The sequence below is a fragment of the Symphalangus syndactylus genome, chromosome 1 (genome assembly GCF_028878055.3).
Source record: "Symphalangus syndactylus isolate Jambi chromosome 1, NHGRI_mSymSyn1-v2.1_pri, whole genome shotgun sequence".
Taxonomy (NCBI): domain Eukaryota; kingdom Metazoa; phylum Chordata; class Mammalia; order Primates; family Hylobatidae; genus Symphalangus; species Symphalangus syndactylus.
The window spans coordinates 20,430,509-20,449,227 of NC_072423.2; the positions used below are offsets into that span (position 1 = coordinate 20,430,509).

Consider the following 18,719-nt stretch of genomic DNA (forward strand, 5'->3'; position numbering starts at 1 on the left):
GTGTCAATTTTAAATAAAAATTAATTTCAAAATTAATTAAACTCGACATTTAAAAATACTATTTTCAGTTTGTCCAGCTTTCTCTTGTTGTAAGGATGAGAGTGACAACTTCTAGGCTCTTTACATATCCCAGCTGAAACCTCAAGTCCCAATACAGTCATGCATTACTTAACGATGTGGCTGCACTCTGAGAAGTGCATCGTTAGTCAAGTCATTGTGCAAACATCATAGAATGTACTTACAAAAACCTATATGTTATCACCTACTATACACCTACACTATATAGTATAGCCTATGGCTCCTGGACTGCAAACCTATACATATTTTTACTATATTGAATAGTATAGTCCATTGTAACACAGTCATAAGTATTTATATATCTAAACAGAGAAAATGTACATTACAAATACTGTATTATAATTGTAAGAGAGCACAGTTATATATGCAGTCTGAGATTGACAGTGAAATGTTACATGGCACATGACTGTACCAGAATTTTTGTTTTGAATTATCACATGCACTTTGAATAAGAGGCAAACAGATAAAATTTGTATTTACCCAGATATTGGCCATTTTGTATTCTTTTACTTTTTCTCGAAGATCCACTTAACTATATATAAACAAATGATTAATTTGGCTTCAAGGGCTAGAGGTTGTTATTATTAAAAGAATTTAAATATTCATTTTGTAAGTCAAGAAGAATCAAAAGCTCATGAAATGGGGAAAAAAGATCCAGCAGAAACAATAAAAATGACCTAATAAAATACATGTTGTTTGAATGTTGTTCTCCAAGTCTCTTAACTGATTATATTTTGTCTGCTGTGCATTCCAATTAATACTTTTTCTGAAATAGTTATGAATTGTCTAATATTCTGAAAATGTTATCTTCTTTCTTAACATTCTATTCTAAGCTGTTTTTAACCTACAGGGTTTCTTTCAGCTTTACTTAGATTACATTATTAACATATGACCCACTGTACTTCTATTTTGGGAAAGCATCCTTTTAGAGACTTTCTACTAGGATATTTTAAAATTCTTTATGATAAGGCCACCACCAGAAGAAATTATTCAGAAACAATTTAGAGATGTGAAACCCTTGCCTAATGCTATCTTAGAGTGCCAAGGGAGAAAAGCATATCTTAATATGTGCTTGGCATATATTCAGAGAAACCATGTCAAACAAGCTTAATTTTGTGTGAATCTCAAGGCTTTCTCTGTGAAACAGCATTCTCTCTACTACTCACTACAAAAACACCTTTCCCTTACTTTCAGATATTACCCACCTTGCCTTTCCTTTTGCATTTGAAGTGTTTGGAAATACAGTCCTAGACCACATAATGGCGGTCTGCATATACAACGGTGGTCCCGTAAGATTATAATGGAGCTATTATTGTCCCTGAAGACCTTCCAGTGACACAAAACGTGGAGGTGGAAGACACTGATATTGATGATCTTGACCCCGGGTAAGCCTATGATAATGCGTGTCCTTGTGTCTTAGTTTTTAAAATAAATAAAGAAGTAAAATAAAGAGAGAATTTAAAAATAAGAAAAAACATAGAATAAAAATATTTTAAAAATACATTTGTACAGCTTACAATGTGTTTGCATTTTAGCTAAATGTTATTATGAGTCAAAAGTTTAAAAAATTGAAAAGTTTGTAAAGTAAAAAGGTTGTAGTAACATAGGTTAATTTATTATTGAAGAAAGAAAACTTTTGAAATAAATTTCGTGTAGTGTAAGTGTACAGTGTTTATAAAGCCTACAGTGGTGTATAGTAATGTCCTAGGCCCTCAGATTGGCTTGTCACCCACTCACTGACTCACCCAGAGAAACTTCCAGTCCTGCAAGCTGTATTCCTGGCAAGTGACCTAGACAGGTATACCATTTTTTTTTTTTTCTTTTGCACCACATTTTTGTTGTGCCTTTTCTATTTAGATGTGTTTATGTACACAAATAGTTACCATTGTGTTACAATGGCCTTTAGTATTCATGAGACTAATATGCTGTATGTTCTAGGTTTGTAGCCTAGAATTAATAGGCAACACCATGTATCTTAGATGTGAAGTAGACTATATATACCATGTAGGTTTGTGTAAGTACACACCATGATGTTTGCACGATGACAAAAATCACCTAGATTAATTAATTGGAATGTATGCTCATCATTAAGTGTTATGTGACTGTATTTCATTTCTTCACCATTAAAATAAGTTACTAAACTCTGTAAAGTTTACCTGAAGATACAGAATGTTTTGTTCATGTTCTGCTGATAAGAAATTATTTGCTGAAAGTATTATAGGTTTTTAGTAAGCAAAGTCAGCTTAATTCATGTAGCTAAATGAAGTATGTGGTGGCTGTTCAATTTAGCCAATTAGTAGGCAACATCATTATGGAAAACACTAAATTATTAAATTTTGTTTATAACAAGTACGGGGGAGAAAAGATTTTGAAACACTCTACTGCGTAAATCTTAAGCATCCAAAATGCTTCAAACATTGTGCTGTCTTATTGGTTCTTACAGGGATACAGTGGTTTTTAGATTAGTGTAAAATAACACACATGGCACAAGTTGATACTAGATTTATGTGTATTTTTTTTGTGGTTTATAAAGCCTCATAGGTGAATTTATTAGTATATTTTGGCCAAATGTGTTTGTTATAGAATGTCACTCAATACCTAGGATTTGGTGATCACAGAAATAATATTCTCTTTACAAATTTACTTTGTATTTAATCATTAGCTTAATAAGAATATATGAAATATTTATTCTATGTTAAGCCACAATACAAACAAAAATGATAAACACATAGTTTCTGACTACAAAAGAAGCTCAAAGTCCAGAATTTAAAGCTGCCACTAAGAAGACAGAAGTGTGTGAAAGACTATGCCTCTTATATTACATCTCAATAAGGAGAAAATGCACTTAGAGTTTAATTTCTGAATATATGGCAAAGTATATAACATTTTGATGAATTATTTTGAGAAAGAGACATAATTTAGGAAGGAATTAAATTCCTATTTCTGATGTAGAGTTCCATATGGAGAACTCACTATTAGAATAATCCATCTGCTATTTGTAACCTCTTTCATTTCTCTACAGGACTGGTGTGGTGACTTAAAGATTTATTTGTGAGTTGCAAAAATTAAAAAAAAAAAAAACAAAAAAAAACAAGCTGGCTTGAGTTTCTCAACTTTTCCTTGTCTTGGATTACAGCTGTCTGAAGGAAATAAATAGGCTTCTCCACACCAAAAGGAATAAATAAATAGAATCTCCACACTAAAATTTTCCAGGGATAAACCATAGGATGATGGCATTTTCAGTGCTGCTTGTACCTCGGTGACTAATTTGTCTCTCAATTATTCCAATCTCAGGCAGAGAACAAGCAGGGAAATAATTCATTGAGCCCTAGTTTCTCAAAACACTTTCTCTCAATGTGTCTGATATGTCTAGGTTTACTTCCTGGTCCCTATTTCCCTGAGGAGATCAGATTAATAAATTGGCTCTTGTTCACAATTGCAGACCGGGACCAAATGAGAAAGAGATTCACATCTCGCACCTCTCTCACAAAAGATATGCATGAATTTTATCCAGTCCACGACTGGCATGGAGCTGGAGATCAATCTCATTCTAGAAATTTCTTCTTTCGTTCTTCCTTCTCTCACTGCTGCTGCTGCTGCTTAGGTAATTTTTGTTTGTTTGTTTTGAGACGGAGTCTCGCTCTGTCATCAGGCTAGAGTGCTGTGGCGCGATCTCGGCTCACTGCAACCTCCAACTCCCTGGTTCAAGGGATTCCCCTGCCTCTGCCTCCCGAGTAGCTGGGATTACAGGCATGCGCCACCATGTCCAGCTAATTTTTGTATTTTTAGTAGAGATGGGGGTTTCACTATGTTGGCCAGGATGGTCTCGACCTTCTGACCTTGTGATCCGCCCGCCTCGGCCTCCCAAAGTGCTGGGATTACAGGCGTGAGCCACTGCGCCTGGCCTGCTTAATGTAATTCTTATTGTTTGCCCAAGCACCAAGAGTTGAATCTCTATAAAGGCAAATTTGCTGTGCTTCCTTCTACTGAAGAAGTTTCCCCTAAGACTAAAGCATTCTGCTACAATAGTTAAGAAGATATGAGCTTTAACAATTTTTGTTCTCATTTTATAGACACAATTGAAATTCTAAAACAGCTGAATTTATTATTAGATTATTATAAAAATATAATTTTCAGTAAACAATTTGGATGGATTTGATTTCAAACCATTTTAATGTAGTCTCGTTTGTATATTTATATAGCACTTTTGTACACTTTAACTTCAATATCTTTAGAACTATATATGATTAGATGGGAAACTATGGTATAATGACGTCAATCAAGCTCATTGTCAATTCAGTCCATTTTAGTGCTATGGTTGAATGTTTGTGTACCCCCAAAATTCATATGTTGAAACAGAATTCACAGCTCGGTGTTATTACAAAGTGGACATTTTGGGAAGTGATTAAGTCATAAGGATTCTACTCTTATTAATGAGATGAGCATCTTTATACAAGTGGCTAAATGAAGCATGCTTGTCTCTTCTGCCAAGTGAAGACACAGCAACATGGTGCCATCGGTAAAGAATGGGCCCTCACCAGATCAAAACTGCCAGCATATTTGTCTGGAACACCCCAGTATCCACAACTGTCAGCAGTAAATTTCTGTGATTTATTAATTACCCAGTCTAAAGCATTTTGCTGTAGCAGCAAGAATGAACTAAGACATCTAGTCTTCTTTTTTTTTTTCATGGTAGTGTATTCTTGCACCAGATATCTATGTTGTTATTTGTCAAGTCTTAATTTTGGTGTTAGAATAGCAGGGAAAAGCATATAAATATACCTTTATGAAATGAAGGAAAGGCAGATTTGCCTTCACCATAGTGAAAAATTAAGAACAAAAGTTTAAGCTGGAGGGTAGGCAAGACCCTTAGTGACACAAGGGTTGTCATAATCTAAGTATTTTTTTGTTGTTGTTTTTATCATCTCTGTAGCAATTGGAAAGCAATGAAGTCTTTTAAGCAGAGGGAGAGACTGGTGGTGAAGACATCAGCAATAAAATAATTTTTGTTGATGAATTATTATAGTTTGCAGAGTAAATAATTCATTTAATTTTTACATCCTTAAAAACTCTAAATAGATAAAATAATATGACAGCAAAATGTTTTTGGTACTGTTGGTACTGCCCATCCTATATTTATATAAATATTAAGATATGATAAGACAAATGTAAAACAGAGTTTTGTTTATTTTATCACTATGGATCAGGGAATGTGCACCTGTTAGAATGAGTGCTACTTTTTGACCTAATGTTTGAAGACAGTAAGAAGTAAAATAAAAACACTTGGTTTTTATTATTATTGTAAATCTGTTAGACAAATGCATCAACTCTGCCTGTAATTATTTTTTATGATACTTTATTATAATTAATATATTTACAAGACATACATATGTATATGTGTAAATCCACAATAATGTTAAGAGATTAAGAACATACAAACATTCAACTTATCTTCTGTAGAGAGTCCCCCCAATTCAGTGCCCTTTATTTCTTTATCTTTCTTAAAAGCTAAGATTCTTGGAGACAAGTAAATATTATTAGTAGAAAAAACAAACAACAGCTGGTTTTTTAAAATTTTTTTTTGAGATTAACAAAAAAAAACATTTACCAAACATTTACAAATCAGTAGAATAGTAGGACCAAATAAAAATTTAAAACATAATAACAATTAAATATGGTGAGCTAATTTTAAAAAGTTGTTATTGTTTCTGTTAGTCTAGAAATAAGTTTAAAATAGTCTTATTAATAGAATAGGTTATCATTTTTCTTTAACTTCGGGAGATTCTATTTGCAAGCCAGTGAGTTTTTAATATCATGCTCCTTTTTTATCAGAAGTTGTGGAGCCACTCAAGTTTTGTTAGCATAGTTGAAAACCTGCAGTAAGCAACTCTGCTTCTGAGTGACATTCATTCAGGGAGCATGCGCTGAGCATCTATTACATGCCAAGCACATTCTACAATCCAGAGGGATGAATCAATGAACAAAGTCATGTATCTCCTGCAGTTTACATCTTAGTTGGAGAAGGCAAGTAAAGATATCCGTCTGTATTTGCTGACAGTTATGAAGAAAAATAATGTGGGAAAAGGGGAATCAAAAAGCACAGAACGTAAGAAAGGATCTGATCTACAAAGAATTATAAAAGTTCTTACAATGTGGTAGTAGAGCAGAGACCTCCAAATAAAAACTTTAGCAGGGCAGGACAAAAGGTAGGAAGAACAGGTGTGGTTGCCAGCAAGTAATGTAAATAGTGTAAAATAGGCCATTGTTATATTTTTGAAAAAAGGAGACAGTCTTTAAGATATAAAATATGTAGTTGTTTTTGAAAAAATAGACCACAAACTTTTCATTGTAATAATCCTACTTATTTAAATATCCTGTATTTGTCATTTCAATATAAGTGTATGTTTCACATACATTTGTACTATGTACTTAAATATGTGGGCTTAAATTTCCTTTTGGGCACACTTTTTCTATTTTTTTTTTTTTTTTTTTTTTTTTTTTTTTTTTTTTTTTGAGATGGAGCTCACTCTATCGCCCAGGCTGGAGTGCAGTGGTATGATCTCAACTCACTGCAACCTCCACCTCCTGGGTTCAAGCAATTCTCTTCCCTCAGCCTCCTGAGTAGCTGGGATTACAGGCGCCCGGCACTGCGGCTGGCTAATTTTTGTATTTTTAGTAGAGACCGGGTTTCACCATATTGGCCAGGCTGGTCTCGAACTCCTGACCTCACGTGATCCGCCTGCCTCGGCCTCCCAAAGTGCTGGGATTACAGGCGTAAGCCACCACACCTGATTTCCATCATATTTATTAATTGAATTGTTGATTGAGAGGTAATTGCAGCTGTGAAAAATAATACAGTTCCATGTACTCTATATTTAAATTCCTTCAATGGAAACATCTTGCAAAATTATAGTACAATATTACAACTAAGATATTAAGAACTATAGAGTCAAGATATGGAATATTTACATGAGCCACACTCAATTACCTTCCACTTCCATTCACTCCTTGGCCCCTAACATTCATTAATCTGTTCTCCATTTCCATAATTTACTCACTGAGGAATGTTATTCAATTGCGATCGTATAGTATGTAATTTTCTGGAATTTTTGTTTTCAATTAGCATAGTTCTCTGGAGGCTCACTTAGGTTTTTGTATGTGTCAGTTGCTTCTTCGTATTACTGAGAAGTGTTTCATGGTATGGATATACCACAGTTTGTTTACACATTCACCTTTTGCAGGACATCTAGGTTGTTTCCAGTTTGGTGCTATTATGAAAAATCTGCTATACATATTCATGTACAGATGGGTCTTTTTATTTTTATTGAGGTAGAATTGATATTAGATAAAGTTAGCCACTTTAACGTGTAAACATCAGTGGCATTTAGTACATTTACAATGTTGTACGACTTCCAACTTTATCTGTTTGAAAATAATTTTACTACTCCAAAAGCAAACCCCATGCACCTTAAGTGCTCAGTCCTCATTACCTCTCCCTACATTTTCAGGCAAACACCAATTCACATTCTGACTATAGATTTACCTATTCTGAATATGTCATGTAAGTAGAATAATGCAGTATGTGGCCTTTTCTGTCTGGCTTCTTTCACTTAACATAATGTTTTAAAATTCATCCCCAAAGTACTTGTTTCTTTTAATGGCTGAATAATATTATTTGGTATGGCTATCCCACATGCTGTTGGTTTTAAGTCTAAGAACTTTTTGCCTCACCTGAGATTCTGAAGATGTTACCCTGTTTTATTAAAGATTTTTATGATTTATATTTCAAATTTAAATTCACAATCCATTTTGAGTTAACTTTTCTGTAGGGGGTGAGACAGGTCGTTTATTGTTTGTTTGTTTTTACTTACTGATTGCCCCATATTTATTTGTTGAAAAGGCTACCTTTTCTCCATTGAATTGCTTTTACACCTGTGGCAAAACTCAGTTTGGCTTATTTGCGTGGATTTATTTCCAGGTTCTATATGCCATCCCATTGATCTATTTGCCTATATTTCTGCCATTACCACACACTGTTGATTATTATAGCTATATATTCAGCTTTAAAATTTGGTACCCTGATTCATTCTACTTTATTCTTCTTTTTACAAGATTATTTTAGGTATTAGCTATATGAAGAGGCTATATGAAAAAGCATTTGTCCTATAAAGTTTAGAATAATAATGAAAAAATACAAAAAATCTTACAGAGACTTTAATAGGAATTTTGTTAAACTTGTATATCAATTAGGGGAGAATTGACACCTCTACTGTGTTGAGTCTTTTAATTCATAAAATAGTATGTATCTCCTTTTATTTAGATTTTCTTTGACCTCTTTTATCAGCAAAGAGTGACTGATGAGGAAGTATGCAACACACCAAAAGTACTGCCTGTTTTTTTTCCAATTTATATAGGTATAAATATGAAGAATATATGTGGCAATGGATATTAAGGGAGTGAGAAAATGATGAAAGGAACATAAAGATAGATCAGGGCAAATGTACTGAGATAGGCCCACTAGGCAAAGATTATTTATTTTAGCTTGAAGGGTTAGCAAGGATTTGGGTGTTTGGTTGGTTGACATGGGCTGAAGGATGGTCTACACCAACTGAAGTTCAAATGCCAGAAATACCTTGGAATACTGTCTAGGAAGGTATGTATTGGCTTAGGGCAGTTGGAATATTAGAGTGGATTACCATGTAGGATGTGCTCACACACCCTGGGAAGGTCCAGAAAAGACAGGTTTTATCACAACTGAGATAAACAGATTTTGGTGGAGAGCCCCCAGCATCCTTAAAGAGCTCTGTGGTCCCTCTTCTTTGTAGTTCAGAATTTGCAGTGGGAACTGCTACCATGAAACTAAATATTAATACGGATAATGGAATCTCTGGTGACAGAATAAATGACAGCACTTGATCACCAGACAAAATTGCTATGGTTCCTGTTATATGTGTAAGAGCCAAAGTGGTGACTAGAATAGTCTGACTTGCAGAGGTCTATGGCTTTGGCTCGTTCATTATGATAGTTCAGGAAAAGAAATAGATAGTCAGGTTACTAAGTTCTTAATTCATTGGTATAAGCAGAAGAGTCCTAGGTCTATTGAACAGAATTCTAAGTTGAATCTCCAAAACAGAGAGTCATGCATAGTCCCACAAAAATTCTCAGTGCCAGTTTACAATACCAGAGTCTCGAAATGAAGGAAGATGAGGTACCTTCAGAGAGAAATGTGCTGCATGGTCTAAAAATTATTATTCATCTGTTGTCATCATTTTACAAACATCACTATGGCTATCATCAATAAAAGCCAAGTGGAAGACACTAGAACTGTCGTGGCTAGAAAAATAGTAAATGAAAAGCAATAAAGCATTCTTGGAGGGATTGCAGAGATGAGTGCCACGAGCAAGGGCTGAAGAGATGCACACTAATGATTCCCACCACATGTCCTGTCGACTTCTCTATTTAGCCTGTGCAGAAACAAATGGATCTTGGAAAATGGCACTGAAACGTTGTCAACTTAATCAGGCAGTTTATCCAATTCCAGATGCACTGTCATATGTAGTTTCATTGCTTGAGAAAATTAACACATGCCCTAGGAACTGGTATGGAGCTATTAATTTGGCTTTTTAAAATCTATACTGCTTAGTAATGACCAACAGAGGCAGTTTGTTTTCAGCTGGCCAGGTCAGAAATACACATTCACTGTCTTATCTTAGGAGTATGTCAACTCTCTTTTCCATAATTTAGTTCATAGGGACCTTGATTGCCTTTCTCCTCCATAAAACATTATGACGGTTCATTACATTGATGATATTGTGCTGATTAGACCTGGTGAGAAGAAAGTAACAACCATTCTAGAAATACTGGCAAGACATTTGCATGTCAGAGGGTGGAAAATAAATCTGATGAAAATTCAGAGACCTTTCATATCAGTGGAATTTTGGTCATATGTGGCATGTTGAAATATCCCTTCAAAGGTAAGGAATAAGTTACTGTTTTTAGCCCCTCATATCACCAATAAAGAGGTAGAAGGATTAGTGATCTTCTTTGGGTTTTGGAGGCAACATATTCCTTATTTGGGTGTGATACTAGGGCCCATTATCGGAGTGACCTATAAAGATACTAGCTTGAGTGGAACCCAAAACAACAGAATGCTTTGCAATTCTGCTGCTGTGCAAGCTGCTGTGCCATCCATTAACTGAGGAAGAGAAAAATTAGGCCTAGTTTACAGATGATTCTGTGTGATATTAGAGCAACACCAGAAAGTGTTCCAGCACTACAATGTTTTTCTGGAACATTCCTAACGAACAATGGCAAACAAAATTCATCCAGTTGGCAGAAATTTTAGCAGTGCACCTGGTTGTTCATTTTGCCTGGGGGGAGATATGGCCAGAAGTGAAAATCTATAGCAATTCACCCCAGCATCATGCAATATTCCCATGTGACAAATCTGCATGTGTGTCCCAACTATCTAAAGTAAAAGTTAATTTTTAAAAAAAACAATTCAATGGCTGTGGCCAATGATTTGGCTGGATTACCATTGAATAGTAAGGAACATGATTGAAAATTGGAGACAAAGAGTTCTGGGAACAAGGTATGTGGATACTCTTATATGAGTGAACAAAAAATGTAGATATTTGTGTCCTATGTGAATGCTTGCTGAAGGGTGATCTAGAAGAAGAAGACGTAAACAAGCAAGTGAATAGGATGACCTGTTCTGTGGAGACCAGTTATTCCCTTTCCCAGTAATTGCTGTCATTGTGCCATAGGTTCATTAAAAAATGGCCATGGTAACAGGGGTGGAGATTATGCATGGGCTCAGGTACACGGACATCCACTCATCAAGGGCAATTTGGCAATAGCCAGTGATGCATGTCACATCTGTCAGCAGCAGAGACCAGCACTGAGTCCCTGATATGGCACCATTCCCTTGGGCGATACATTAGCTACCTCTTGGCAGGTTGATTACATTGGAACACTTCCATCATGGAAGGAGAAGTGTTTTATTCTTACTGGTATAGACACTCAAATATGTATTTGGATTCTCTGCATGCAATGTTTCTGCCAAAACTACCATCTGTACAGTTACAGAATGCCTTATCCATTTTCATGGAATCCCCCACAGCATTGTTTGCAATTAAAGAACTGACTTCACAAGTGAAGTGTTCCAATGGGCCAATGCTCATGTAATTCTGTGGTCTAACCATGGCCACCATCATCTTTAAGCAGATGGTTTGACAGAATGATCTCCAAACCTATTGTCTTTTAGACCACCCCAGTGTGGGGGTTACACCCAAGACCTGTGACTGCTACTGCCTGACTGCTGCTGATGTTTATTCAAGGCTCAAGACCACTATAATTAGCAGGTGGTGAAGCCAGCCATAACTTGAGTCTATCCCACTAGGGTGGGAAATTCCCTTCTGACCCAGAGTGGGTCTAGAAGTGCTATTTGGGAGCAATGGCCTGGAATCAGAGGCTTTGGGATTTTGCCTGGTGCTGTTTTACTGTGGTAAGGCTGGTACCAGATTGCAAGACAAGGTCCTCTATTCGCTTTCCTCTCCTTCCCCCAGGAGGATTTTCTGCATACTGCACTGCCTGGAGCTGTAGGAGAGATGACACAGGCAGCCTCGCGGCTGCCATGGCTGATGTTGTGCTGGTGTGCATCCTGAGCCCACAGCCTCTGAGACCAGTGCAGCACTGTGGTTTGCCAGGGAACTCAGCTGTTACTCAGCTGTTACAAGCTCGTTGCCACTCAAACTTATTTGGGGCCCAAGACCACATTAGTCAGCTGGCGATGAAGTAGGCCAGGACTTGAGTTTACCCTGCTGGGGCAGCCAATTCCCTTCCGGACTAGGGCAGGTCTGGGAGCTCTGTTCAGGGGCCATGGAGATCTGCCCAGTGCTGTTTTACTGTGATGGGTCTAGTACAGGGTTCCAAGGTAACACTCCCTGCACACTTCCCTCTCCCTCCGTCACACAGACAGATCCTCTCTCTGCATTGCACTGCCTGGGGTTGAGGAAAGAGTGGTGCAAGCAATGCCAGACTGTCCTTCTTAGCCTCTTCAATAGGTCTTTTATAATTATTCTGTTAAAACAAAGTACTGTAACCTCTCACCTGTTTTTTAAATTCTTGTGAAGGAGTTTGAGGGCATGGATAGTTGTTCGATTTGATATCCGTCTTGGGGTGGTGGGGATCACTAGGGGATTCTGTTAGGCCATCTTCAAGATTGGTTATTTGGGAGATTTTTATATTAAAACTTAGTTTTCTTCAGAATTATAGAGATACTCAAGTTATCTATTTCATATTGCATAACATATGGTAGATTTTTAAAAATAGTTCCTTTTATGTACCTTATCAAAATTATAAGTCCAAAAGTTGTAGGGTTTTCTTATTTTTTTGATGCTTATAGGAGGTGTAGCAATATCTCCTGTCTCATTCCTGATATTATTGCTTTGTGTTTTCTCTTTTTTATTTCTTTGCCAATCTTACTCAAAGGTTAAAGTATTATGAATGATTTAAGAAATCATGATTTTGAATAGTTTGTCTTCTTTTTTATTAAAATTTCATTTCATTTTATGTTTGTATTTATTATTTTCTTTCTTCTTGTTTTTGGTTTCTAATTTTCTTATTTTCTAGATTTTTGAGCTTGTGGTTTTGATTATTGATTGAAGAATTTTTCACTTTCCTAATTAATACATTTAGTGTTATGAGTTATCCTCTTAAGTTTATATTTTCATTCAGTTCAACGAATATTTTAATTTTCATTTCTTTTGAACTTTGGATTATTTATAAGTGTGTTACTTAGTTTCCAAGTGTTCAGATTTTTCTCTTTTCTTGCTCCCTTTATGCGTTTCATATACTAACACTGATGCTCACTGGTAGTACTAACTCTCTTTAATTCCATCATGGTTGAAGAACACTCTGTGTATGATTTCCTTAAAACTTGTTAATGTTTGTTTTATGGGCCATAATATAATCTATATTGGTAAATCCTTTATGAACCCTTCAAACAATGTGTATTCCAATGTTGTGTGGGAGAGTATTTTATAAATGTTGACTACAGCCTGTTGACTGATGATATTGTTAAGATCTTCTGTATCCTCTCTGACTTTCTGTCTGGTTGTTTTATCATTTTTTACATGTGGGGGTTTTATTGTTGTTGTTTTGTGACAGAGTATCACTCTGTCGCCCAGGCTGGAGTGTAGTTGTGCCATCTCGGCTCACTGCAACCTCTGTCTCCCGGGTTCATGCGATTCTCCTGCTTCAGCTTCCCGAGTAGCTGGGACTACAGGCATGCACCACCATGCCTGGCTGTTTTTTGTATTTTTAGTAGAGACGGTTTCGCCATGTTGGCAAGGCTGGTCTTGAACTCCTGACCTCAAGTGATACATCTGTCTGGGCCTCCCGAAGTGCTGGGGTTACAGGTATGAGCCACCGTTCCCAGCTGACATGTGGGTTTTAAAATGTCCACCTATAATTCTAGATTTATTTATCTAGTTTTTTTCTTAATTCTATCTGTTTTTGTCTTAAACATTTTGCAGCACTGATGTTTGATTTATAGCCATGTAAAATTGCTGTATGTTCTTGGTAGATTGACATCATTTTATTATCATACAATGTCTCTCTCTATCTCTGATAATTTTTAATGCTCTGAAATCTAGTTTTTCTAATATTAACATAGAGACATCTGCTTTCCTTTGATTAATGTTTGTGTGATATATCTTTTTCCGTTTATTTTGCTCTAACCTACCTAGATTATTATATTTGAAGTGAGTTTCTTATAGGCAGCATACAGTTTCATGATTTTTTCAAATTCACTACCAATTTCCATTATTTAATTGTTGTGGTTAGACCATTTATATTTAAAGTTTTTGGTAATATCCTATTGCTTACCATATTAAAAAATTCTCTGTTTTGTTTTTCATTTATCTGTTTTATTTTTTTCCTGCCTTCTCATTTTTTAAAATAATTCAATTTTGATTTTTCTATGGTGATTTTGGGCATACTCCTTTGAGTGGGGAAGAAATCTTATCTTTCCTTGCGTTTCTTTATTCCTTTATCCTCCCCTACTTATAATTGTCTTAAATATTTTCTCTATGTACATTTAGAACCACATCTAAAAATGTTATAATTTTTGCTTCACATATTAAGCACACTAACAATTTAGATAAGTGAAGAGGGGAAGAAAGACCTATTATATTTACCATATTTTTACTATGTTCTTTCTGATGTTCAAAGGTTCATTCTATTGTTTCTGTTTATAGAAAGTACTTTACTCATTCTTCTGTGGAGCATTTACTGTGACTAATAATCCTAGTTTTCTTTTATCTGAGAATATCTTTGGGCTTCTTTCATTTCTGAGGGATATTTTCACTGAATGTAAGATTCTAGATTGGCAGTTCTTTTTTTATTTTGACATTTGAGAAATATTATGCTATTTCCTTCTGGCCTCCATATCCACTATTATTCATTTTGTTTTGCCCCTATAGTCAAAGGGTAATATTTCTATGATTGCTTTCAGGATATTTTTTTCATCTTTAGTTTTTAGAAATTTAATTATGATGTGTATTAAAAGGGTTTTACTTGGGTTAGTCTTTCAAGGAATGTACTTAGTTCTTTCAATCAGTAGAGTTATATTTCTTGCTGAAAGTAGAACATATTTAGCCACTATATCCTTAAGTACTTTTTTGCCCTGTTTTCCTTATCCACTCTAATACTTCAATAACACAAATGTTAGAATTATTTTTATAGACCCACAGGGTCTGGGGCTCTCTTTCATTTGTTTTTTGTTTTTATTTTCTCTCTATTGTTCAGATTAAATATTTTACGTTTTTTTGAGTTTACTAATTCTTTCCTACGTTCTCTGATGATGTCCTCTTTAGTCTGCCGAAGAGTCCAAATTCAGAGCCTTTATTTGGGTTGTTGTATTTTTTACTTATGACATTTCTATTTTATTTCGTGCTGAAACTTTCTATTCCTTTGCTGAGGCTTTCCGTTCTTTTCATTTCATTTGTCTCAAGCATGTTCATAATAGTTTGCTGATACATTCTTACTCTTACTGCTTTACCATCTTTGTCGGATAATTATCTGTCATCTTAGTGCTGGTATCTGTTGCATTTTTAAAAAGTTATCTTGAGATGTTTCTGATTCTTAGTATGAATGTGATTTTCAAATAAAAACTTGACATTCTTATATTATTTTATGTGACTCTGGATCTTATTTCAATGTTCTTGGCCAGTTTGTTTTGCTGGATAAAGGAAGAGATGGGATATGGAAAGATTTTGCCTCAGTACTGCCAAGTAGAGGTTTCCTGTCTTCCATGTATTCTCTGTTGACACTTAGGAGGGGAGACTCTTCACTTCTGCTGAGTTGGAGTGAGAGTTCTGCCCTCATGTCATCATTACTGACATGTTGGAGGTGGGAGGGTGTACTATGGGTCAGTGGTGATGAATGCACTGAATCCCTATTTGACCTTCAGTGACATAAACCAGGCAGATGCCTTATTACATCCTCCTGAGGATGGAAGTTTAGGTACTCCCCTGGGGCTTTGCTGGCATGGATTGGAGTAGAGCCACAGTAGTTTTCTGTAGTTTTTGTCTGAATTAGAACAGTTATTATCTAAAAATATTATGTGTCTATGGGGTCCCCCTTTCTTCCTCATGTGGTTAGAGATGGCAAGTTTTTTTGGCTTCTCTGTATCTGTTGGCATTTCTGGGGTGAAATCTTTTTTTCTTTTCTTTTTATTTTTTTTTATTATACTTTAAGTTCTAGGGTACATGTGCACAATGTGCAGGTTTGTTACTTATGTATACATGTGCCATGTTGGTGTGCTGCACCCGTTAACTCGTTATTTACCTTAGGTATATCTCCTAATGCTATCCCTCCCCACTCCCCCTACCCCACAACAGGCCCTGGTGTGTGTGATGTTCCTCACCCTGTGTCCAAGTGTTCTCATTGTTCAATTCCCACCTATGAGTGAGAACATGCAGTGTTTGGTTTTCTGTCCTTGCAATAGTTTGCTCAGAATGATGGTTTCCAGCTTCATCCATGTTCCTACAAAGGACATGAACTCATCCTTTTTTATGGCTGCATAGTTTTCCATGGTGTATATGTGCCACATTTTCTTAATCCAGTCTATCATTGTTGGACATTTGGGTTGGTTCCAAGTCTTTGCTATGGTGAATAGTGCCGCAGTAAACATACGTGTGCATGTGTCTTTATGGCAGCATGATTTATAATCCTTTGGGTATATGCTCAGTAATGGGATGGCTGGGTCAAATGGTATTTCTAGTTCTAGATCCTTGAGGAATCTCTACACTGTCTTCCACAATGGTTGAACTAGTTTACAGTCCCACCAACAGTGTAAAAGTGTTCCTATTTCTCCACATCCTCTCAGCACCTGTTGTTTCCTGACTTTTTAAAGATCACCATTCTAACTGGTGTGAGATGGTATCTCATTGTGGTTTTGATTTCTCTGATGGTCAGTGATGAGCATTTTTTCATGTGTCTGTTGGCTTCATAAATGTCTTCTTTTGAGAAGTGTCTGTTCATATCCTTTGCCCACTTTTTGATGGGGTTGTTTGATTTTTTTCTTGTAAATTTTTTTAAGCTCTTTGTAGATTCTGGATATTAGCCCTTTGTCAGATGGGTAGATTGTAAAAAATTTCTCCCATTCTGTAGGTTGCCTGTTCACTCTGATGGTAGTTTCTTCTGCTCTGCAGAAGCTCTTTAGTTTAATTAGATCCCATTGGTCAATTTTGGCTTTTGTTGCCATTGCTTTTGGTGTTTTAGTCATGAAGTCCTTGACCATGCCTGTGTCCTGAATGGTATTGCCTAGGTTTTCTTCTAGGGTTTTTATGGTTTTAAGTCTAACATTTAAGTCTTTAATCCATCTTGAATTAATTTTTGTATAAGATGTAAGGAAGGGATCCAGTTTCAGCTTTCTACATATAGCTAGCCAGTTTTCCCAGCACCATTTATTAAATAGGGAATCCTTTCCTCTGGGGTGAAATCTTCTTAAGCTCCAAATCTAGAACATATGAGACAAGAGGGAAACCCAAAGGCTCACACTATATTGTTCCCTGGTTTGGGCTATACCTGTGAATCTGCCTTCTTCTCTCCAGCCTTTAAAGTCTTCCTATGAGTGTTTTCTATATCATATTCAGGGCTTTTAATTGAACTTAATAAGCAAGAATAGGAAAACGTGTGTCTACTCCATGTTAGAAGCATCTAATATTTTCATCATATTTGAAGGTTTACATAAGGTTTTAATATATCACATTGTATGGAACAAAATCTACTCTCTGAAAAAAGGGGAGAAGTAGAAATGAAAGAATAGTAGAACTTCAAATGAAATTTTGTACTTTTGTAAAATCTTCTATAGCGTTTTTAGTTTCTGATTCCTGAAAAGTAGGACCCATTTGGCAAATTGTGAAACAAATACATTGTAGTTAGCAATAGAATTAAACATGAGTAATCTCCTTTACATTTATCATTTTTAATATATAAATGCCTCACTGCTATAGACACCTGTTAATAAATATGATAAAAATTCTAGAACATTGTTCCCATGGACCATCATATTAGAGTTTATAATTTTGATGTAAATTTACTTTACCTTTCCTGATTCACTTCAATTATTGGAATAGCAAAAGTTTCTCACTGGGAAATTGTGATAAAGTTTAGTAGATATAGCAACTGTGACAAGATAGATGCATGTTTTATCCTCTAAGATTGCTGTAATTAAAAAGTGAATGAATGAATGAATTCAATATTATAGAAAACAAGAACAATCATCTCCTAAAATGAATGACGCTCAGGCTACAGTAGCTTGTGATAGGCAAAGACCATCCCATATACTAAGAATGATTCTTGCTGGTATTCTTAACTTTCTCTTCATCTCTCTCCCCCATACACAATCTTATTAGTGAGATCATTTATCAATTTTTTTATATCACCTTCTGTAGTCTATGTTTGAAAGACATAATCTTTCAAATATGAAATGTATATGATTTATCTGTGTTCTTCTTGATTCCTGAATTTTTTTACATTAAATTATTTTTAGTGGAATAATAACCCAAATCTCTTCAAAACAGCTAGCTAAAGTTTTAACCTTAGACATGTTGTTTAACCTCTCTGGGTCTCAGATATCTTTTCTGTAAAATGAGAAAGTCAGAACAGGATTATATCTAATGGTTTTGTGCTTTAAGCTTTTTTTTGTCTGTTTGAATATGCTAATTTATTAAAGAGAGAAAGTTCTATTTGAAAGTTTTTTTTTTAATTATTGTATTTATGAAACATCTTAAGAATTGCAATTTTCAGATTTTTATCTAATTGCTCAAATGGTTGTTTCCTGTGTTTATTTATATTTTTTCAAATAACGTTTTAACTCAGTTTCCCTACGTCACTCTTGGTTCCTTTGCTTTTTGAACTCTTCTAATTTTGAGAAGATTTTTTGTTTTGTTTTTTAGTCCAGAGTAATGTCAAATGTTTTTAGGCTCATGTGTGCATGTGTGTGCGTGCGTGTGTGCAAGAGAGGGTGGGGAAACAGAGAGAGAGAGGAGGGAGAGAGAAGGGAGACTGTAGGGAGCAACTATTTGGTTTTACCAACTTCTGCAACAAAGCAGGTTGACCAATGGTGGGAG

The 18,719-nt window shown here is 35.5% G+C and overlaps 1 long non-coding RNA gene across 1 annotated transcript in view; it reads left to right on the top strand.

Annotated features, from left to right (window-relative positions):
• LOC129492102 (uncharacterized) overlaps positions 1-18,719 on the top strand; it is a 126,552-nt gene that overhangs the window by 80,165 nt on the left and 27,668 nt on the right. The window contains exon 2 of the long non-coding RNA XR_008660729.2: positions 1,273-1,463. This is a non-coding gene — a long non-coding RNA (uncharacterized lncRNA). The remainder of the gene's footprint in view (positions 1-1,272; positions 1,464-18,719) is intronic.